Source organism: Charadrius vociferus, unplaced genomic scaffold (genome assembly GCF_000708025.1).
Source record: "Charadrius vociferus isolate BGI_N301 unplaced genomic scaffold, ASM70802v2 scaffold662, whole genome shotgun sequence".
Classification (NCBI taxonomy): Eukaryota; Metazoa; Chordata; class Aves; order Charadriiformes; family Charadriidae; genus Charadrius; species Charadrius vociferus.
In genome coordinates, this window is record NW_009647412.1 from 553,116 (window position 1) to 577,642 (window position 24,527).

A 24,527-nucleotide genomic window follows, 5' to 3' on the forward strand; every position below is an offset into this window, starting at 1 on the left:
AATAAACAGGAACTCAACAGCTGCTGGGAAGCAGAAACAATATACCTTTGGTAACCTTGATGGTATTTTGGCTGGTGGGTATAGCATATTTTCAAACCATTAAAGGTCTTTGCCTGTATCCTTAATTTGATGGTGTCTGCGCAGTTTAACAAGGACAATGTTAAGTTTCCTTTGAGCATCTGTTTGTCTCTCCTTCATTTGACTTTGGTTTTAATTACCTCCACCCATTTAAATTTTTAATCTTAAGGGTACAGTTAGCACTGTACATTCAGGTAAGGATTGCATGTCAATGGTGTTGTGAGACTGCAAGTGATCCTGAAATGAGTATGGAAAGCATTTTACTTCCTGAGGTGATAAAGTGTGAGAAAAATACTCATATATTGAGGAAAGACATGTGATAAGCATGCTGGTGTTACAGCACTTCATGGTGTTATACAAAACAGTTTCCGCTGTTCGTACAGAAAGTATAGAGACATTTCCTTCACCTCAGTGCAGATGTCTGTCACAAGATGGAAGGAGCCCTCCATGACTGCAAACAGGAGGGCAGAATTTGATCACAAACTTTCTTAATAAGGAAGAGTTGTCTGGCTTGGCTCTTTTTGCTTGATGAAAGTGACAGGCTGGTTTTAGTACCTGGGCTGTGGCAGGCTGACACCACCATCACTCTGCTTGTTTCTAAAATCCTATTTTTTTGTACGTGGTGACACAGATACCCACCATGCTGTTGCTTGATTACCTCTAATAGATATTATAAACCAAACTCCCTGTTTTGCCATAGATGATAGAGGCTGATAGAATGGAAAGTAGGCTCTTTGCAAACACTAGATATTCCACTATTGCTATGCAGACATTGCAGGCTGGTTCTGATATTCTTTGAAGACAGGCAGCATGGTTGTTGGGTCTTCATTCCTCAGGGATTTCGCATCTGCTGTCACCCAAAGATGTGCTGTGGAGGTGCATGATGGCAAACTGCGAGATGGCTGCAAACTGCACCACTCCTGCCACCTATCCATCAGGAGAGCCTGAGTGCAGGAGTTGCAGTTGCTAATCCTGATAGCAGCCGATGAGTTTCCCGTTTGAGTTCTAGATTTGTGCCTGTGGGACAGGAAGGAGGTAGAGGGTGACCTTTCCTGTTCAGAAAGAGTTGATCTGGCAGTGCTGTGGTGGAAGCCTTGCTGATCACTTCTGGGTCCTGATGTCCACCAGCCACCATGTGTGGTCCCTGCAGTGGGCTGCACCATTGCAGTGGAGTCCAGCGCTGTGTTTGCCCGCTTTGAATTGGGCCAGTGGGGGTTTTGTGCAGCCTCTGAGCAGAACCAGGTTCTTCCCCACCTTCTCACAGGGCAGGTGGGCTATCGAGGTAGGGAGAGGATAGGAAACAATGCAGATTGTTGTATGCTCCATGCTTATGCCACAGGTCCTCTGCACAGCTGCTCTCCAGAGGGGATCGTTTCATCTACAATCTCCAGGTCTTTCAGGTGCAATTTAGAAACTGTTCGCTAGATGTCAGTTGAAGACTGGAAAACGGTTGTAAACAGGTTCTGTACTTGCTTTAAGGATCCTCTGCTATGGCAGAAAGTTGGAGTTTAAATCTGATGAAACAGAGGAGGACTGAGGACCAGGTGGATTTGAGGTTATTGCCATTGATGAGATTTGTTTCCCATTCCCAAGGAAGCATGTACTGAAACCATATGAGCTTTTCTTGCATCTCCCAGACCTTATTGAGTGTGAATTCCTGGTGATGTAGTCAAGTTTATGGGCAGCTCCCAATGGCACAAATGGTAGTTGCCTGTCTAATCTGATTTTCATCCCAGTATACCCTTTGCATGTCTCTAATTCTCAGGTGTTGTCAAATTCTTAGGCAGCAGAAGGATACATCTGCTGTGATGGCAGAAATAGATATTTTAAAAGGGAATGCATCTCTCTTATTCCACCGAAGGGGTTGTACTTACACAAAGGCAGGTAGCGAGCTGGTTCACTGTTACGCTGTCTCTGTATTCACAATGTGATTTAAGAGGAGGAGGAGATTTATCCTTGTCCCATGTTATTTCTCCTGTCCCCAACTTTCACTTTTGCTTCCCCTCCCAAGTGCCCACTCCCTGTATTGTAGCTTTCCAAAGCCTAAAAGGAGAAACCTGAGGAGGTGAAGGTAATGCCAAGAAGTGGGATGAAGTGGCAGGAGCCACAGTAAGGTGCTGAACTGATCCAGCTGTTTATGTATGTTGAGTCAAATGCGAAAGGAGAAACTGCCAAGCCTTTAGCCTTTAATTGCAACCAACTGGATGCAATTAATTTAAATTGATACATAAGATCCCCTGATACCAGGAGCTTGGGGCATTTCTTTTGACATTTTTGAAATGGTCTGCTTTCACTTTTTTTTTTCTTCCTTCAGTGTAAACAAAAATAAAAGCTGACAAGCTTTTAATGTATCAAAACTTTGTCAAAAAAGGAGAAAAAATCCTATTGTATATGCAATTTAAAATGCAAAGGCCATTGCATGGAAGGTTTCTAATGGTCTATAATGAGAGGCTGTGTCAGTGATATTTCAGGTGAATGGAGAGCTCTTCCTTTAAGTGCAAGTCTGTTAAGGTGTGATATGCAGAAAGCCAAGAGCAGCACTTTGTTACTACAGGACTCTCAGATCAGTGGGAAATCTCCCACTGACTTCCATCAGCATTGGCTCATGCTGCAAAGAGTACGGTAGCGCATACAGAGAAAGCTGGTCCAAAGAAACTTAGGAGGATGGGACTGCAGTTAGGAGTTAGCAGTTGTAGAGCCTCTCAGCTCCAGGACCTACAAATAAACCTGCTGCCTCTGTGTATGAATTCAGAGTCTCTTGATTTGGTTAAGGTTTGTATTGTACTCCATTTGAGGCACTGCTTCAGTCAAGTGCTGTTTATTAATATAATTTCAGTCTCTTACAGCCTTTAGAGAGATAATAGAACACTGAATTTGCCAGAAGCCACTTTCTAGATCCTGAATTCCTTTCACAGTATTTGCTGCTATTATGGCCTCAACTCTTGTTTTGGCTCCAGTTTGAAGGGAGACAAAAATCTCCCTAGTCCAGTGTGCAGGATTTCCTTTGTGGCAAGCATCTGGTAGCACTTCAGAGCCCTTGGATAGCCTTTTGGAGACGGTAACCAACAGAAAGTCCACAGCTGAATTATGTGTGTGAAAACCCAGACCCAGATTCAGCCAGCTCAAACAAAGCAAAGTGTCTGTGTCTAGTATTTCCGAATGGCTGGCTCTGGGCCTTTCCGGGCACCTAGCCAGCTAGGAGCACTAGCCACAGGACTCAGAGGGAATTAGGCTGGCTGCATCTGCAGCTCCCTCGCCAAGATTTGTGTTGCATGCCCTGAGAAGCAGTGACCTGGGTCTAAGTGCTCTTCTGTCTTAGCACCTAAGTTTAGGGAAAAGCGAATCAGGAACAGGAGCTGGATTTTTCAGCTTTTCCCCTGGCATATTTTGGCTGTTCATATCTGAAGGGAGCCTGTATCTAGATCACCTGGATAGATGACAGAAGAGGAGGTTGAATGACAGATCTTAGAGCCTCTTACCACCAGGTAGCAGGGTACCTATTTGAGTAGCTACTTGTGACGCGACAGACTATGTATTTTTACATGTGAGTAATTGCCGTTTCGTCTGAAATCAATGCCCAAATGCCATACATGCAAACCCGGTGGAAGAACGTGTTGTAAGAGACAATAATGGCAGGGTCTTTGTTTTAAACAAGGATGTTTGTTTCTTATTAATTGTTGCTGTTTCGAGTTGCTGCTTTCCATTTTTTTTACCGCTCTCCTGTAAATAAGAGAGTGAATCTGCCTCTTAACAAGGTACAGGACGATTGCTGCATGTCAAAGAATGAGCTGCCTTTGCAGTCCTGTGGGTGTTCGCCTGCCTGCCAAGTGATTAATTACACTGTATGAACAGCAGAAAAATTGTTGAAACATGACAAATAAATTGTGTTTGCCTCTGGGATGGAGCTGGGACTACTAGCTGACTGCTGCTTTGAAAATATTTTCAGTAGCAATTAGGAGTCCCCCACTGGCTTCTGAAAAAAGTTTTTTCCCCATTAGCTGCTTGAGGATATCTGCTCACACCTCTGTCAGAACAGAGGGGGCCTTTCGTCACTGAAAAAAGCCTATGATCCAAATGGGTTTTTCATTAGGCTGTGGAAGAACATAGTAGTCTGAGACACAGCTGGACTGAGGAAAGGTGAAGGGCCATTTGCATAGCTCTCCTTTCGCAGCCTGGAATTGCAGTTATTATCTCCAATTGTGCTGTCTCTTGCTATTTATTGAAAAGCAAAGCCCAGGAAAGCATTGAATATTTTATTGAACTCAAACTTGCATTTCTTTTCTTCTTGTTGTTCCAATCCTAAATAAAGCTCTCCTTTTTTTCCTCGAGGACATCCGTTTCACCAGGCATGCCAGCAATTGCAGCAATGCTAGTTTGCTAGTGAACAAATCCCTCTGGGTAACTTCAGTAGAGAGGAGCAAGCAAAGACATCAAATCTTACCTGAGCCCAAGAAACATCTGCCCTATCACTTCTAGTTTCCCAGAAGCCTGTTCTGCATGGTTTGGGGTGGTGTCTACCACAAAGAAAATGACAGCCAAGGAATAGTAACGTGACACAACAAGTTAATGCAGATCTTTACTGAAGATCCTTCAGAGCTTGACTGTTGATGCATTTCTATCTTTGGTGCAGACCTGGCAGGGCTGAGACCCTAACAAAATGTCTTTCCCCATAGTTTGCTCTTGGTCTGTGCACAGGTGCTGTACTGAGCTCGCCCTTCTGGAAGCTGAAGCAAAGTTGGAGTGGCGGATGTCAGATCCAGTGGAGAAACTTTGGAGAGTCTGTAACCAGAATTTTTTGTATTTTTCATCTCATATATGCTGTGTTTTGAAGCAGTGGCTTCACCTTGACCATCAAGTCACCAGTGCTCTTGGGTAAAATGATTGATCTCATTTGTCAGGAGAGTTTTCTTGATACTATTTTTCCTAACGTTACACCCAGGTGTTGCCTAACTGTTAATCTGAAATGCATCTTTCCTCCTGCCTTCTGTGGTAGCATTGGCAGAGAGACTCCTATCTCAGCAGAGGCAAAGCAGCTAAGACATTATTAAATTGCAAATACTTTTCCAACCAATAGCAAAGAGAAAAAACAGCCTACGTGGTAAGGAGAAGCATTATTAAACACAGCAAATTGAAGCTTGCTTTTTTTCTGTTTCTTATCAGCCTGCAGTTTTCTCCACCACCCACACTCTCTGTCATTCTTGGCTCCCATTGTGTTTTCAGCCTTGTAGATACATGGTGTCTGCCTTGTGTGTGGAGACTTCCCTCCCTGTGCTTGAGACTCTTGGGGTGTTTATGCAACACAGCGATCAGCACAGTACATGTTTGCAAATTGTTTCCCTTACCAAGCTGCTGGTGGGCTCTTCTGTCCTGCTGTCGCTGTGGGACCCATGCTGTGATTATGAGCAGCTCATCCTAATGTCTTTCCTTGGGAAGCTGGGAGGGAGGCTGCATCTTCATTCCTGCAGCAGTCAAAACCTGGGACATGCAGTCCCCCAGTACTTCAACTGGAGAATGTTCTGGCTCGAGCCTCTCTTGGGTACGCCAAGGGAAGCAAAAGGTACCCTGGTTTCCCTGGTCTAATCTAGAAGTCTGTTTTATATTTGGTGCTCCTAAATCTGCCAGATTCTCCTTCCCCTCAGCTTCTGCTGCATCCCCTGGGAAATGAGTATGCTCAACATCACCAGGGATCGCCTTTTGGGAGGCCCAGCCTAAGGACTGATCCCAGCCCCTGCTGAAATCAGTAGAAAGACTTCTCAGACCCTGGCGGGAGTTTGATCAACGCCCTGGGTTTTTCCTGGGGTGATTGTTGCCTGAATCCCTCGCTGGAGAGGTGGGGAAGAAAAGCTTGATAAAGCACAGACATGCAGTCACAGAGAGAAAAAAGTTCATGTTCCTGGGTAGGGCTGGGCAGGATTATACACAGGCAACACACTGTCTGCACCGATGAGAAGTTTATTGTAACCTCTAAGGGCAACACTCTCAGCAATTCATTTTTTCCTATTTTATTCCAAGTATGAGAAAGCAACATTAACTACAACTGCTGAGAACCCCCCAGTGAACAGTTACCAAGAGCAATGAAGAGCACAGTGTGCCCCTATTTGGGACTAATTTACATGGAAATTGCCTGCTTTCACCTGGCAATATTCTGAATTATATTTTTTATGTTTGTTGCATACATGCAAAAATAAGTGTCCTTGGTACAAAACACCTGCATAAAAATAATCTACCTCTGGCTGCCCAAGCTGATTACAACATGCTGCCCTGAAGAACTGCTGTACAGAGAATGAGCAGTTTTGCACTCAGGGCAAGGTAGGCATCTTCCAACAAAAGAAATGCTGACTCCTCCAAAAACAGTTTTAAAGAGATTGAAGATTATATTCTTTTTCAAAACCAGTTTGAATTTTTGGTTTGATGGAATATCACACGCTGACATTTTTCAAGGGGAAATTACTTTTTCCCTGACTTGTTTTTGCTCGGTTGTTGTATATAACACACCTAAAATAACACAAAAGAAGTTAAACGCTCTGCCCCAGTCAAAAAATATTTCTTTCCTTTCTCAAAATGTGTTTTGGATTTTCTTTTGAGAAAAATCTGAGGTTTTGACTGTCTCATCCTGAGCTGGGCCAAGAAAGTATTTTGAAATCTAAGAGGTCCCAGGCTGAGAGAAATGTTTTCCCACCCGGTTCTTGCCACAACACCCTGGTAAAAGGGCTTTGCTCCCTCCAAATGCAATCCCCCTGCCTGAGGCCAGCAGGAGACAGACTGCCCAGGGCTGGGGGGCTGACCTGATAGAGATGTTGCTTGAGTTTCCGTAGCCCTCAGAATGGAGTATCTTGGTGCAGTAGTGTTTATTCAGATCATGCCATCTTTTAGGGGTTGGGAAGTTGGGCTGAATTTGTGTATGTCAGTGGTTTTGCACAAATTCTGCCAGTTGGCTGGTTTAAACTTTAAGCACCTGCTCTCGCAGGTGAACTACTGGCCTCCGGTAATAGAAGCTTAAATCAGCGAGGGACCAAACATTATTCATTTCCCACAGGCACCTGTTTGAGTTAAAATTTACCATTTCTTGGGGCTATATTTGGCTGGGTGGTTTGAAACCAGAGGAAACATGACTGCCCGGTTCAGCCATCTTTGCTGTGACACAGAGATGAAGTTCCAACCGTAGCGTCCTTTCAGGTGTCTATAGGAAAGTCACTTTGTGCACTTATATTTTTGTTATCTGAGACTCTTTTTTTTAGTATTTATTTCTGTTCTATGGCCCAGGTAGGGTTTTGTATAGCATTCAAAAGCTTTACCATTTGAAAGCCTGTTTAATAGACATTTTCTGTCTCATCCATACTTTTTCTTTCTGAGGCATTATCTTCAAGCTTTTAATCTGCTGATTTTGTGACTAAGCACAGTTTTGGGGGTGGTTTTTCTGGAATAGTCAGTTGCCATGGCAAAATATTTCCCCCATCCTTCTATCTCCATGGATAAACCAATTTAGGCTGTGGCTCAGTCTTTAGGTAGAGGCTTTGAAATGACTGAAAGCTAAAAGTTGGTCTTTTTCTATCGAGGAATTCACATCGCTATTGATTTGATTCTTCGGGTAAGTATGGCTTTGTGGTTTAGTCCTTTTTGCCTTTTGTTTGCTGTACTGAAAATCTGTCCACTTTAATTTGTCATGTATCTTGAATATAGCAGTATTAACAATCAAATATTGCAAAAGCAATATTGTGGCAGCACTCACTGTGTACTGTACTCCTGTGAAAGAAATAGAACTGCTCAGTCACAGGGTGGTGAATGAGTCTTGACTGTGATATTTGGCCCTTGGGGAACACCAAAATACCTGTAATAAAAGTAGCCACGTAGGAGGCAGTGCATGTAGTGTTCGGTGGGTTTCTTGACAATCGTGTGACAAGATGAGGATGTCTTTGCCCTCCAGTTCATGAACTTGAAACTTTTTCTTTCTTTGTTTGTTTTCATTTTTGTATTTCCTAGTCTGGTTCTCATCTTTTCTCCTTGCTACTTGGGGAAATTTGTACTGTGTTTGTGGAATATTTTGGGACATAAAGTGTTCTTCTTGGAGTATTTTCAGTGGGAAGGCTGTGAAATTGAAATACAGGATTTGGGGGAGGAGGGAGCGTTGGTTTAACTAGGTTTATCCTTTTATTTTTTTTTAATCAGAAGAAAGTTCTGTGTAGACCTGTAAAAGCTGCTCGATAGTGCCAAGATTCCAGGTTATTATGGAACTGTAGAGAGAAAGTCAACCACCAAGAGATGTCCTTGCTAAACAAAACCAGCAAAATCCCTCATTGCACAAGTAAACAAAAAGGATTTGACTGCTTCTTTTCTGCCTTCTAGCCACTCTGACCAAACTGAGAGCAATGTATTTTTTTGGAGGTAGCTTCTGTCATTTTTCAAAACAACACCTGCACATACTGCTAGGAATTTTTCCATTTACATAAAAAAATTCCTCCATAGGTGAAATCTTACAGGAATAATTTCTGTCACACAGCTGCCGTTATACTGCCCACAGTATTTTAGGCTGTGATTTCAGTAGCCTCAACAATTGCCACCAAAATGACCCATGCAGTTCATGAAATTGCCCAGTACTTTTCCTAGTTATGAAAGCTATAGGTCACTGCTCCCACTTCCTCATTCTTGCATTTCACACCCAGCCCTTGCAATGTCCACAATCCCGCAAATTCGCATGGAATTTGGCCTACCCATTCGAGTGTCTCCCCCCGCCAGGCTTTGCCAGCAGTGCTGACACCTGCCTGCCACTGTGGGCAACGACCGCAGGGAGGTGCCACATGGTGGGGACTGTGGCACTGTCCTCTGTTGGAGTCTACAGAACTGTTTAAAATTAAACCATCATACTCAGCTGGGCTCACAGAGCTAAAAATTAGATCTTGATTATCTTGTCTATTTTTAGAAGCTGGAGAAGAATCAAAATGTGATTTATTTTATTTTACATGCTGCAGCGGAGAACGTATTTGTCTGGGTGGAGGCAGGCTTTTCCAGCACGGTCACACATCTGGGCTGTGATAAGTAATGTGTAACTGAACAGGAAGAAGAAGTAGGCCAGGCTACAAGACAGTATCTAGGAATTACTCCTGGGGGATTTGTGCTACACTGCCTCCAGCAGCTGAAATAACAGCATGAAATTGCGATTAAAAATTAAAAAGAGATATGGGCTATTTGACCTTCTTTTAATCAGGGACACAGAGGCCCTGTCTAGAATAAGGATGCAGAGAAATGCAGCTTCTGTTGAGCAACTGCACGCCAAGAAGAGGCTGCTGAAGTTCATCCTAAGCTCAGTGGAACAGACTGATCGTTCCTTTCCATTTGACACGGTCCTGGCAGAGCCTGGACCAGTTCCGGAGCTGTGTGTACACTGGTGGGGCAGTGCCAGCAGATATGGGGACTGTTGCCTGCTGGGCAGTGTTTAGAACTAGGGTGGAACAGCCCTTGCTTGGTCTAAACAGATGAGAAATAGGAAAGAAACGGTCAACTGTTACGTTTTCTGAGTTTACAGAAATCCAGGCAAGATTAATTAGGCCCCTGAGAGGCCTTGTTAATTAGGAGTTTTGCTATTTGGCTCACTTTTTTACCCAGACTGTTATTGTAATTATGCAGTTGACTGTAATATCAGTTGGGGAATAGGCCATGAGATAGAGTAGCCTGTTTAGGTGGATGCGTACACTGAATCCTACGTTTGTTTTGGTACTTGGCAATAGGATAAGCTCCTAGCAAGGTTAAGTTGGAATAATAATGTAGCCATGGTAATGTTGATACAGTGTTGACGCAAATGCTGATGAGCATTTGGGGCTGAGGGTGTGAACCTGGCAGCCTAGTCTCAAACCACCATGACTAGGAAGTGTTTGGAAAGGGAATGTATAAAGTAGACATAGTAAGGTAAAAAAGGCATATAAAAAAGGGTGATTCCTTGCAGCTTTTCCCAGCCTGTGTAAATAGGACTGTGATAACAAAGAATTTGGCTTTGCCAGAGACTTTGATTTGTTCTTAGCTGTGGAGCCCAAAAGCCTGCAAGGAGACATCCTTAGTATAAATCCTGTTCATTTGCTGTCTGTCTACAAAAGTCTCTGGTCACTCGGCATGTTTTTTTAGGCAAAGGCTCTCTCGTTATGTGTTTGTACAGCACCATATAGAGCCAGAGCAGGATAACGACTGGAGGAGAGAAAGTTTGTAGGCTCTGCACTCTTTGATAGATATATCCCAAATACATAAATATGGTTTAAATATATTGTAGAGCTTTGTCCAGCCATTTTTATAGAATAGTGCAATACTTAGGTAAACTTGCGTGCCCATAGTAGAAATTTATTCATAACATCTCATTTAAAATGGCGGGAATTTTTCAACTTATACATGCTGAATATGCTACTACCTTCTTCCAGCAGCGGAGAGGATGTGTTTGGCTTGTTTTGGTCACAGACAGCAATAGACAGAACCTCAAGTATTTTTATGTATTCTCCACAAGAAGTTTCCTGTATCGGTAACTGTTCTGCATTTATTACTGGCGTGTGTATGTTGAAAAAATTATTGCTGTTTGTTGCTCCAATGAGTTTTTCATTACTGTGTCCTTGAAGGTTCATGTCATTGAGGAAGATTTGTTGGGGTAACTAGGGCACATGTCTTTCATCAGGAGATGGACCATATGGTTACAATGCCCTAAGGCACACTCATGGAAAAGTCTAGCGCATGGAAGACGGGAACCTGTCCAGAACGGGGAGGGGTGTTTAGGAACTACTAAGAACTGTTGATCGGGTTCTTAGGTGGTGAAAATCAACCTAAGAACATGAAAGAAGTGAGTTTGTGTTCCTGCTGAGGTTTTTTTTTTCCCCACTGTGTAAGTTTTTAAGACTGTTACAGTAGGAACTTTTTCATATATATGCCTCCTTTCAACTCTTACAGCTTCACCTTCACCAGGGTCCTCTTTCATCTTTTAAAGTTTCAGAACTTAAAACGGTTTGTCATATCTACATCTATAAAAGGAGGTCTCTGCCACAAGTCTACATTTTAGACTAGTGTATTTCTTGGGATCTTTGCTCTACGGCTTCTTGTTGCACTCCTCAGAATAGTTCGTAGATCAGTTTCGTGAGCTTTTTTTCTGTAGAATTTCTGCTGGCTCAAAATTATTGCAGTGTTTTCAACTTGAATCTTCTCTCAGTGCCTTATACAAGAGAGCTCACATCATGAGTGATCCAAGACTGAACGAAGAACTGATGTCCTACTTTCCCTTCATCCATTCACAGTGCAGAATAGCCCCTGAGAGAGTGCGTGTGCAAAACTGAGCTGTGTGCACTGAGGAGATGGGTGTGCAGAGACAACTTATCTAAAATGTATATGTAGAAGGACTGCAATGAAAAATGAAGGAAAAAGGGAGTGGGAGATGAATTTTCAAAAATCAGAGGAAAGTAAATCTAAGGCCACAAAAAGGAAGTTAAAGGTTGGGAAATTAAAGAAAAACCAGTTGGGAGAAGTCTGAACTGTGATTAGGGTAGTTTGTCTTCTTCACCTGCTACTTATGGAGAATATCTGCAAATGTTTGACTTTATCTAGTATCCCCCAGTTATCCCAAAGGACCGCATGCACTGTACAACTTCTAGGCCAAATCTGGAAATCCTAATAGAATTAGGAGTATTTACTGTGGTTAAATTTCCATTAGTACACTTGGAGGAGGAATTTGGTCTGATAAATGTGAAGCCTCTGGCTGAAGTGAAAAATAAGTGTTCCTTCTTTGTTGGTTTTTTTTGTTGTTGTTGTTTTGTTTTTTTAATCCATGCATGATAACAAAATAGAAGCCGAGATGGTCAGAGGTAATTTGCATTTTTGCTTTTTGTGATCAGCTTATCAGCAACAGCCCAGAAATGTTAAATTCTGAGGATGCTGAGTCCGCTGTTCTGGAGTCTCTAGGCCCTGTCCAAGTGACATCAATCCTGCCCATGAAATAATGCGTCTGTTTTCTGTGAGGGGTGAGGCCTTTCCTCTCTGTGTGTCTCTGGAGTTATATACACATTTTCAAATCTCGGGATCCATACATTTTCTACCTGCATGCTGTGGCTTTGCTTTTGTTTGTTTATCTCCGGGAGCACAGAGGGTGTCTATTGAAGAGGAGGTGCTGAGGACCCCATTGGTATTCTCCCTCTATTTCCAGCAGCACATTTGCTATGTACATATGTACTGCAAAAACCTGTGGGCTGTAGACTGGTAACCAATGTACCCTACATCAGCATGGGATTTGGGCTTTAGGAGTTTGTAAAAATCTTAGTTTAAACCAACAGTCTTTGCTTTGTTAAGTTCTTGGCTTTTTAAAATGAGCTTGCACAGATGTTTCCAAGGAAATATTCATAACTTGCTATTAACCCTGTGGAAAAGTGAGGAGGGAGACCTAAATAATAAATGAAGTCAGTATTTCACTGCGTCTCTGAGATCTGATTTTTGTGGAAATGAGTAATGCACAGTATTTTGTGAGACTAATAGATAAATATTGCCTTTCATAAATATTTGTTTACCTCTGAACTCTACAGCACAAGGACAACAACCATCCTTTATGAATCACTCTTTGCAGGGTTTATCTAGCTGCAGGAGCTGCCACAGGTTTCTCATCTGGGAAACTGTCAGTTAAGAGAGTAAATCACTGGTTTTCTGTTTCTGCCGTATTTTGAAACTTCACTTAAAATCTGTTTGTCTCATTGCCAAGCCAATGGTGAGATATTACAGGAGAATTATAAAAGGGAGTTTTATGCAGTAAAATCAGAGTTTTCACCTGTTGCCTTGTATGATTCCTTGCCTATAAAGAACCTTTGAGTAAGACTTCTCAGATTACTGCACCATGACAAAACTTTGCTGTCAAGAGACATCTTGTCGTGGTACTCAACTCAAAGGGGAAAGAGTTTGTACTCAGATACCGCAGAAGATGCCGTGCCAAGAGTGACTGATCTCCTGCTGGTCTACAAAGAAAAGTTTCAGCAGTGAAATGTACGGAATAACACTGACCCACGTGCTTCATGAAGCAAAACCCTTGGGACGGGGAAAGTCCTGAAGCACTTTCTCTGCAGTTATTGAAGATTACTATTTTTTACCCATGAACAAAATTGTCAGCTCTTTCCTGACCTAGAGCCAGGGCATTACTGGCAGTGCTACTGAGTGACATGCTTTTCCTCTAGCTTGTATGTAGTCTCATTAGATCAAAAACCTTCACAGGAAGAGACAATCTCTTGATTGTATTTGTATAGTGCCTGTCATGTGGGGGTCTTCCTTTGCCTCTCCCCTGGGAGGACAGGACTACTTTATTTTAGAAGGAAGAGATGGGAAAGGGAAGAAGCCAGCACTATTAGGAGTATGTCAATATTTACTGTACAAAATGTTCATATTTAGACTTAGATACTTGCATTCTGTATAGACTCGCCTTTATGTGCAATGTCTTCTTTCTTGAGGGAACTGATACTCAAGAGGGGAAGGACTCTTCTGAATCAGCTCCCAGGAGTTCAAACTGTGTTAGGACATCCTCCCCTGTCTGCTTTTGGCTCATCTCTGTTAGCGTGGCTCCCTGGGACTGGCTTGTGCAGGTCCACTTGGGGAGGCACAACATCCTTTCCCCGACACCCGCTTTCTAGTAGGCTGGGGCTGCCTTCGCACTCCTGCAGCTTCCACAAGAGCCAGTGGGTGACAAGACCCACATGGACCACACACGTTTCTGTTTCCTGGGGTAATTCACCATCTGTAACTAGTTCGTAGATGACATGGGGTCCCAAAGATTCTCACAAGCTGACAACTCCTCACTGTCTGACAGCACGTCTTTTCTCATGGCATCTAAACGCTTCCATATTGAACAAGAAGGGATGTGAGTGTCAAGGGCAGGGATCAGTGTTTAAGAGTAGTTCAGTATTTCAATTTGACCAGATTGTGGAAATAGAATTTGAAAAGTAACTGGAGGTAGTTTACTCGCTGCTGAAATGGTTGAGAAAGCCACATCACATTTAGCACAGGGAGGGCCTGTCCGTGACCTGCTCTTTGCAGGACATGGGGCACTGCAGGGCCCTAGCTGGGCTCACCCTTCAGTCATAGGGTGTCTTGGTTTTGCATGGATGTTTCCAGCCTTCACTGCTAGCCTTGGTGCAGCTGCTGGGGAGGAATCTTCTTCATTGGCTTCGTTTCCTTCCAATATTGTATGTTCAGAAGTGTCTGTGCAGCACCAGAGCCATTGACAATACTGCTGATTACTTCACAACACTATTTAATGAGGATGAAAGACAGGGGATGAGCAGTTGGAGCTTTTACACTTGGGAAAGAAATTGATTTATGGAACAATCAGTCTGTTGGCTCCAGCAGGCTTTTCTTTAAAAAGCAAGAAAAGTATTCTTGTCACTTTTGGGTTAATCTAAATCAAGGAGCTTGTGCAAAATTGTTCTTCTCAGCCTGTGATTGCAGAGACCTAACAATGGGGCAGAAATTGATCCTCTGTTAAATTCTGGGGGAGTGAAGTAGGGAGCCCAGGCCCTCTATGAGCCTGGAGTTCTCAATGCCTCAGTTGGGACTCCACTGGAAGGCCTTGCCTGGGCTGTACCTTTTCAGTCACAGAGGACTGCTCTTGCTATAGCAAGGAATTTCTGTTCTTTTGCCAGTGTAGAACTGCCTGGGAATTAAAACTGGTATTTTAAAGGCGACTATGGGATGTGCATACATGCTGTGCTCCCCCATTACTTGTATGAATGTGAACATTGCCCAAAAGCAGTAGAAAATCAATGTGATGGCACCTCAGAATAGTGCTATTATTGTCACAGCTTTTGCCCACACTTGTGAGCTTTATTGGACAGCTGTATGTTTCTCCTAAAGCTGGGAGTGTTCCCTGAGGCATTCTGAAAAAATGTTATGTGAATTGAAGAAGGTATCTTGCTTCCTACAACAGATCTGCACCTGCTGTTCCCAGCTCCATGTCTAGGCCCTACCATCATCCAGTCTAGCGTCATCACACCCGGCTTTTGCCAGGCTGCCAACAGCCCATATGCAAGGGCTGGCCTCTGCTCTCCGAGACGAAATGTATTTCAGATCTTCCTCGCAGTTAAGCTGAACCAGAGGTTATGTTTTTCATGGTATGTCTACATTTGTCAAGGAAAGTTTCCTATGGTTATATTTATATTCTTATCCATGGAGGGACTGTATTAGAAACAAAAGGCTGTTTTCTGTGACTCTCTGAGGCTGCTGCATCACTTGTTGCTGTGGGGAACTATAGGTTCAGCTCAGCTATAGCCGAGTTGCCATTCTGCCTGGATGCATTCTTGTCCAACCTGCTCTAGGTGAACCTGCTTTGGCAAGGGATTTGGATTAGATGATCTCCGAAGGTCCCTTCCAAGTCCTACAATTTTGTGATTCTCTTCCAATTTCTGTAGCTAGAAAGGGACATATTTCTGTGACTGGGATGGAGAGATTGATACAAATACTTGGCTAGTGAACATTTGTTAGGTAAGAAAAATTAATTGTAACTTCCCTGTTAATGAAATGGGTACCTGGAGGGTCTCTGTAATGCTAAACACTGGACCAGGAGAGAAAACAGCTGAATTCATGTTTCTGTTGCTACAGACCTGTGATTTTTGGGCAGGGCAGCTGAACCATGTCCTCCATCATACCGTGTTGTCCTCCCTATCAATAAAATAAGGATAAAACTATTAGTTCTGGCTATTTGGGTGGCAAGCTGGCTGGCAGAGCATACTCCCCTGACTGTATGTGCCAGCTGTGCTGAACAGAATAGCCCTCTCCTCTTATCAGTTGACTGGCTCCAGGGAACTGTGTATTAACATGTTGTACCCCACAGCCTGAGAACAGCAGCCACGTCCCTCAGCCAACAACTCCAAAAGGGCTCGACAGTTAAATAATTGCCTCTGCTGCCTGGCTTTTAAGAAATGAAGTGAAACTTAAATGGTATTTCTGCGAAGTTTGGTAGCCCTTCCACTCTGCTGGCATCATTCGCGGTGGGCGTTCAAGCTTCCAGCCTAATGGGGATTTGTGAGAAGGCATCAACTCAGAAAAAGTGTCAACAGCATCACAGGTCAGACAAGGACATATTATTATGCACCTTTGAAAACACAGCCAGACTTCACATCTCAGCCCAGCACGCAGCAATCATTAGTCACCCTGCATAATCCTCTTGACCTATTTTTTTTTTTTTTCCTTTCACAGTGGTCACATTTGAAAATATTGTCTAGAGCCAGTTGGGCTCACACAAAGTTGTTAATTGGGAGCTGTCTAGCTGAGGGGTACCACAGAGGCAAAGTTCAACACAGTGTGCTCAGTGCTCAGGCTGCAATGTTGAGTGTTCCCAGGGAGGTGATGGCCGGGAGGCCTCGTGTCACCAGTTTGCACAGGGACTTGATTCCTGTTGCTTCCAAAAGGGTTGGGCACTTTGGTTTATCTGGAATTAAGGATTTGACAGGAGCTGGCCTGGCAGAAGGGTTCGACTGTGAGAAGTACTAATGGCATTTACATACAGGAGAAAAACACTAGTTGGAACAATGGACCAGCCAGCGAGAGACTGCCTGCACATCTCTGTTCCAGAGAGCTGGGTGAGCATGGCCTTTGTCATTAGGGAATTTTTAAAGGGGTTGCCTCCCCAGCTGCTGCAAAAGATGTGCAAAGCAGCATAGTTCACAGGCTCTGTGCACTGAGGCTGTCACTCACCATCATCTTACAGTAGGCTGCTCTCAGTTATGGTGGAGGAAAAGTATAGGGTAGCCCTACACAGGTGGTGAGATGTGGAAATGATCTGCAAACTTGGTACAGAGGCTTGTTACTTCTGAGAGATTTATTCTGCATACCATATATCTGTTAAATTCCTGGAGGTGGCAGCCACAGATATGTAGATGAAGGAATTAGCATAAAAACTATCTACAGTACTTATTCCATTATTATACTATCAAAGTGCTTCATAGGCTCTAATGAATTCATCTTACAGCTTCTGTGGGAGCTAGGAAATTGTTATTCAACCCAAGTTTGAAGAAGATAAATTGAGCTGTTCAGTGATAAGGCCCAGGTAGGTGGCAGAGTCAGACTGGTTTCCAGAAGAGCCAGGAGAGTACATACCACTGAGGTCACGGGACATGTCCGTCACCGAGTGCGAACCTGTGCCTGTGTCTCAGCTGGTGCCCTGTCTGCTGGCCCAGCTTTTATATCTGGGTATATATAACATTCAGCAGTACTTTTGTGCATGTAGGTAGAATTGGATACTAAATTTCATAGGCTAATAATTTTCCAGAATGTTTTTCCTTTTTATTCTGTCTGCAGAGCCCACCCAAATAAAAGGCAGAGTGCAAAGCAGGGCTACCTTGCCTCGACTGGCGACAAGATCAAAGTTCTGCTTGTGATGGTATAGAAGGCATATGCCTTCCTTGCTTCCTGCGCTCATTTATGAAGGCACTAGCGTAGCAAGGTTAGTAGGTGTCGAATCTACTTCTACTTTATAAAAGCAGACAAGGGCAGCATTATAAGTTTGGTGCACCCTCGTACAAACCGGCATGTTCTAACTACTTACGTCAGGCTGTATTCTGCTGGAAGGAGCTAGTGTTGGAAATCTTGCCTCTCCCTGTCATATCAGCCTTCCTGCCTTTTCCTGATGTCTCAGGGGCCAGAGGTGTACGTGCCATTACTCTCCAGTCCCTGCAGGAATCTATACAAATTTGCGAGGCTTGATCTGGAGCTGATGGACATGAAGTGTGGTGCCTATGCTGCAATACACAGGTGGTCAGCAATTGCTTCTCTCCCACTGTAAGGGGAGACCACTGGTCAGCAGTGGTGCATTCAGTGTATTTGAGGGATGGTGCAGGTAGGATCTTACTCGGTTCTTGCTCTTTGTGAAGCTGTTTCCTTGTCTATTTTTGACCTGCTGTGACAGGACTGGGCTGTGTCAGTCTGCCCTGCATATTTCTAGCTTCATTAAATCCCTGGGTACTAAGTGCTACTGTCTGTGCTCTTTTACTGTTCATTTCTGTAGGGATTTAGGGCAGAAGTGCTTTATGCTGCCGTCATCATCTTGTAAGGAGCAAAGAAGAAATACAGTGTATTCCCTAGATGCCAGGATAATCGTATCTTGACAGCATACTAATTAATCATCTCGTAATCAGGTAATTATTTCCCATGTAGCTGTCTAATTACCACTTAGTAGCCCAGACTTCAGCCTGCAAATAGCTAATATTTTCAACCGAGGGTTTCAAAAGGAGAGGAACACAGTGGGCCATGAATCCTGGTGTAACTTTGTCTTCCTTGAATTACTCCAGGGATTAATTTGGTCTGCCAGTTCCTTTAGTCTACTGAACCACACAGCGGCCCTAATTATTGCCATATTGGCAACGAGAAGAGTACAACCAACTCCATTGCTCAGTGTAATGGACTTAACTGCTATCCTACATCTGTTAATGTGCTCAGAAGTACATCCATATGTCGGCTCCCTATGAGCTCTTACTAACCTAGCAGATTATAAGCTAACAATCTTGAGCCGTACTTTTGGGATCAATATACAAGATGCTCTTAAAAGGCAAGTTTATATATTACAGCATGTTGAATCTCTATGGTAGAGAGATTTACTTGTAAGCCAAGGAAGACCGCAAAGATAAAAATTAAAACTGCAGTCAAAGCTTACTTAAGATTCATTCCTTGAGTGTGTTTTCACCTCTACCTCCAGCTGGTTTAATTATGCTTTAGTTAAGTTTCCCAATGTTTGTGATGTGTCTTGAGTGACTGTGCATGCATGTGAGTCCGACTTCCATCCATCAAAAAATTTAGACTCATTCAAAAATTTTAACCACATTTGGAAGACAGGCAGGAACCTCAACAATATTAAATTCTTATGTTTCATAAAAATAGGCTTTTGTATGGGTATAGTTAAAGCAGGACAGACCTTCATTCATGTGACTTTACCAGTGTAAAAATGATTTAATACGTCAACACTGTTCCCATATGGGAAAGAAATCAATGTAGGCTGATCCAAGGCACTTTCTCACTTGTGGAGCTGCCTCTTGGGCTGGTAACATTATTTAGGTGTGTGTATTTTGGGTTGTTTTTAACTATGTCCCACAATATCTGTGTCAAAGTTATAAAACTAATCCTTAAGACACCAGAGTCCAGCTCAAATGGCATATGTACACCTACCACAATGTTGTCCAGGACACAAAGATGAGTTAATATATCCCATTTTTTTAAAGCTGTGTGACCCTAACAAAGAGGTAACATCATGTCTTGGTGTCAGATTTACCCAGATGAATTGCAGCAATTTTCTCATGTTTTTAGTCCTTACTTGTACCCAGCTGCCTCTGTATGTATTTGCTGCGTGTTTACATCTTCAGCTTTGCATCTCTATTCACGTGTCCAGACTATCAGACCTTTGCCCAGCCCAGCCTCAGGATGGCCTTGCAAACACTCTGAGTGTGTTTGATTTTCCTTGGCTTGTTTTCTTTCCATTATCTATCTTCATTATGATAAAGACTGCTGTCCTTGACCTCAGAAGTGCTCTGATAGGCTTAGCTTGGTGGAGGACACAAAAGGAGGCACGATGTGCAAGCTCTGAGCTGGCCTCATGGAGCTTCTCCCTAGAGGAGCCAAGAGGAGGGAAATGGAGACCACATAAATAGCAGGGAGTCTCCAAGAACGTGTGCTGAAAGAAAAGCAGCTAAAATAGTCTCTAAGGCTAAATGGAAATCACCTGGACAGTAACTAGCAAAAGTTCCTGCAAGAAAATCCTGAAAGGAGGAAGCCGTGTTTTCAGAAGCAATCGTGCAAGCCGGAAGCAGATGTTCCATGAAAACCTGCCACCTCCAACATGTGCTGTTGGAAGACTACGTGTCCTTCCCCGAGTCTGCCTTCTCCAGTTATGTTGGGGCTCAACTCAGTCTCATTCTTACAGGTGCAGTTTTCAGTTAAGTCTCTCTCAGGATGGGATTTTTTTGAAGAGTTTTGGTCATATTTCAAGAACTGTAGCTCCAGCAAATGGAATCAGGCTTTGTGAGAACAGCCAGTCCATGTACCATGTAATTTCTGTCTTCCTTTGTGGTCAGGCAGTTCCTAGAAACATGGCCAAAAAAAAAAAGGTTTTTATTAAAAAATAGTTGTATTCCTTTGCGCCCCTTCCCCCAGTGCAAATGCTTATCTGTTCCTGTCTTCCCTCAGCCATTCATTCTTCCTTTTTTTGCCAGCTATAATCTGCTGCTGTGGGTTACCAGAGCTATTTCCAATGCAACATGTTTAATCCGAAATTGAAAAGTCTTTGTGAGCTGAGGCCTCAGTGTCACAGGGTGAATATCTTAGATGCAGAAAGGGATCAAGGTGGCTTCTCAGTTACCAGTGGTTAACACAATCTATTGGGGTTTATTTAATTGCCATTTATATGTGTCTTTGTATCTCCTACTAGGAAGAAGTGCAATCGAGAAATAAGATGGCTTATAAATAGCTGTAGTTTTGCTGTAGCACCAGGAGAAAATTCAGCTATAGTGCAGCTGTAGTGTGTTCTGACGGGCATTGAGGAGGCAAATTGAAGCCTTTCTGCTATACAATGCTGGGCTACAAAAGCAGCATTACGGCGAGCAGCCCTTGCTAGGCGGGAGTAGCTGATCGCAGATGCATCCCATAGCGGTGCGGGGCAGTGTTGGCTTTCCAGAGCAGCACACATCGTGCACAGCTGCCCGAGAAGTACCAGGAGATGCGGTCCCACGGCCACGCTGCTGTGCCAGAAGCAGGGACTGGCCTGTCACACGGCTGCAGGAGGAAACCTGGGCCTTCGGACACTGCTGTCACCAGTCCCTCACCTCTGCGGTCCAGTTTGGTGTGATTTTTCTCTGGGTGTCTTTCAACTTCTCTTTCTTGTGATGGCATTTCTAGCTGAGACACTGGACAGAGTGCCAAGTCCAACGGTAAAGCTGTTTTCTGTCGAAGTTGAAATGTCCGATTTTGACAATATTTTGGCTCAGGAGAAAGGAAATTATGTCTAAATTTCAAAGCATCTCATTTTGATATCTTTCAGAGTGGAGAGTGTCAATTTCATTTTCACTGGATTTTTAACAAATTCGTTTAATTGCATAAACATTTAACAAACTGATTGAGCCTGCTTTTTTTAAAAAAATCTTTTAGTGAGAGTTCTCACATTTTCTTCTAATTCTTTTCAAGAGTATCTGAATTTCTCTTTCATAGTTCCTACTTCCAGCCTGAGGCTGGTGAAAGACAGGGCAGCTATCCAGTAAAGCAATCTAGAAATATAACAGGAACTATATTTCATCAGAAATTGTTCTTTTCCATTCAGAAGAAGAATGGCTAATGTGTGGTGCTTTTCTACTAGCTGTTAACAATGCACTTAGTTTTTCCTGACGTGTTTAGAAGAATACGACAAGAGCCCCAAGACATCGTCTAACAAAGAAATGTATCGCTTGGCGTTTTTACAGCAAACTGAGGCTTTTCTGGGTTACACATGTCAAAACTAAGTAGTGGGTGTGACTCCATTACCCACCAGAGAGGAAACAGAAGGAAACAGTCTGATAAAATCGTAGTGTTTTATTAGGCAAATTTTCCCATGTAAGGTTAAAAAATTGCTGCCTGCTGAATTTATTCCAGACTTCAGACCTGCTTTTTAAAAAGCTTAAAGTGTGAACAGATAAGGAGTTAATTTGCCTTCTCAGATTTAGACCTTCTGAAAGATTCATGGAAATTGTGAGTGGAGAGATACATTTTTAATCATGGTCGGCTTATTTAATTGTAATCTTTGCCAGTCTTTGCTGTGGAGCGTGGAGCCTTTCCCTCTCGGTTCACACTGTGCTCCCCAGGCATGTACTAACTCTGTAGGAAGGCTGGCTTCATGACCTGCCCTGTGGTCCCTAGGTTTTGGGAGAAGGACCCTGAGCTGCAGGGAGAAGGACCCTGAGCTGCAGCGGTCTCCATCGCTGCTCTTGGGCTGGGCTGTGGGGACACTCTGATGCCAGCCTTGGTGCAGAGCTGAGCAGACCCATCCTCCTGAAACTGCAGTCCTATAGTGGGGCTTTCGAATAAGGAGTCAAATTTCTTTATGTTGGGATATCTCCAGGCAAGCTCCAAATGGAGAGCCACTGAATCAAGAAGCTATACAGGTGTCATGGTTTAACCCCAGCTGACAGCTAGGACCATGCAGCCTCTGGCACAATTCTCCTCCTTCCCCCTAGAAGGGCAGGGAGAAAAGAGAGGAAAGGAGGGGAAAGGAAAAAAAAACAAAACCCAACCCTGTGGTTTGAGATAAAGACAGTTTAATAGAAACAATAACAGAAAAGGAAAATAACAATAATAATAACAATGACACAGGTTCACTCTAGTGAATTGGCACCGTCCTGCGCAGTGATTGTGAAGTCTCCCCGCCAGCCAACCCCCAGTTATACACTGAGCGGGATGTCTATGGTGTGGAATATTCCATTGGTCATTCTGTTGTTCTGTCTATGCTCCTTCTCAGCTTCTATGGGAAGCTGAAAAGAGTCCTTGCAAAGCATAAACATCACTTATTTTTAAGTGTTCAAACCTTCCCGCTTTGAGCAACACTAATCATTAAAATTAAGAGTCCATAAATTTCCATGATCTGGATGTTAGAAGTTCATCTAGTTCATGATTAACTAATAGGAAAGGGCAGGAAATATTTTTTCTGTACCATTAAAGATTGAAAGATATTGAAAAATGTTGCCTATGCTAACTGAAGAAGTCATTGTCAGAACTGGTTTTGATTCATAGAAGAAAACCCCAAACCTTAAAAATAATCTGTCAAATCAGTCATACTGATAGTTTTGAAATGCTTTGATCTGAATTCCATAATGTAAGCATTTTTATTGTAATCAACGTACCTGTAGAAACAAAGATTAACGTTGAACGAGGAAGCTGAAGTGCATTCAGGATCAGCTGTAACATAGGAAAATTAGAAAATGGAATTCTTAAATGCCTGTTCATCTCTTCTGGTTTTGCACAGTCTTCCATGAGCTCTGTGAAGCTTTTCCATCTGAACACCACTAAGATATGGAATAGCCATTAACACAATTAACATCTTATGAAAGGGACAACAAATTCAAAAGGGTAGGAGCCCAAAATGACACCTGTTGTTCTGGTTTGAGAGGTGGTATTTTTTCAAATAGGCAGTTTGGTTTCTGCTGCACTTCAGACTTTTGTTTTCCTTTCATCTGTCTATTTCTTGATCTGTGCAGCTTCATACATCTTGTATTTTGCACTGTGAGATCTTTGGGATAGACCTTGTGAATTTGCACCAGCATGGCATCATGAGACCTGTCTGTCTAGGATCTGTCGCCGTAATGCAAAAGTTTATTCACGTGTATTACTGCAGCAGCTGATTTTATGAATTCCCTGTGTTTCCAGAGGTCAAAAACCTTGCAACTGCAGGTCATAAAATTTTGGCATAGCAGATTCTTATAGTTGATCAGAAATAACTGATTCCACTGCAGACTTCAGTCCTGTCATTGTTTCGTTTCTGTCATCTCCTCTGAGCAGCTCAAAGCAGAGTGGCGAGACAGAAAATTTATTTTTTTCAAAAGTAAGACTAATGTAGAGAGCTTGTAACAATTCCGGATAGAAAATGTTTTTTAATAATCAATATTTCAAAATGGTAAAAGCACTTCATGGAAGTTTAGCTTTACCTGAATCAAAGAAAATGATGCCATTTGTGGCTCTGTGTGATGCCTGTGGCCGTGCTGGAAGCTCCTGTTGAAAGGAGCATTTGATTAGGAATGCCTTAGCCAGAGAGAGATCTGGAGGCTTTGGAGTCTGCCCCGGGTGTCTTGGCAACGATACACAGCTGAGAGCCCTCATCAGCACAGACACAGAGCGTGTCCCAGGTCTGGCTTCACATCCCACTTGTGCGAAGGCAAGAGAGAAAACTTTGCTGCTACCAAGACGGGCTTAGAGACTCAGCAATTCCCTAGAGAGACTTCTACAGCCATTCTCAGTAAGTATAACTTTAAATTAAGGAATGATAAGTTTTCTTCCCCCAGAAGGCACCTTTTGTTAAGTGTGCTGTAGATAAGGGATGTAAAGCAGGCTAAAAGCCACAGAAGTCTGCTTTCAGTTACTGTGAAACTGCTCTAACTAGACATTAACTGAATGGTAGGAGATTGAAGGAGATGAGTCTTAGAAAACCTTACAGATTGGGAAAGCAGAGTCTGACTCTTCCCCCTTTGTAAGCTTTTTCTTTTCAGGAGTGAGCTAGTTGCATTGTGTGTGCAGTGCTACCTACAGCAAAGCTGTCTGCGTGAGAGGGGAGCCGGGACAGCCTCCCCGGAGTCCTGCGTGCCTTTTGTGGGCCCTGCAGATCTCTTCTTGCACTGCTGATGCAACAGGGTAGCCTGATGGTGTGGCGGGCAGCAAACCGTTACCACTTCTTATGCACCAAAGACAGATACTGTGATAAAGCAGTGTTCTTTTGAAGATGAGAACTTCAGCTGGGCTGGACT

At 43.2% G+C, this 24,527-nt stretch overlaps 1 protein-coding gene across 1 annotated transcript in view; it reads left to right on the forward strand.

Annotated features, from left to right (window-relative positions):
- RAB11FIP4 (RAB11 family interacting protein 4 (class II)) overlaps positions 1-24,527 on the forward strand; it is a 97,808-nt gene that overhangs the window by 26,299 nt on the left and 46,982 nt on the right. The gene's annotated exons all lie outside the window — the stretch shown is intronic.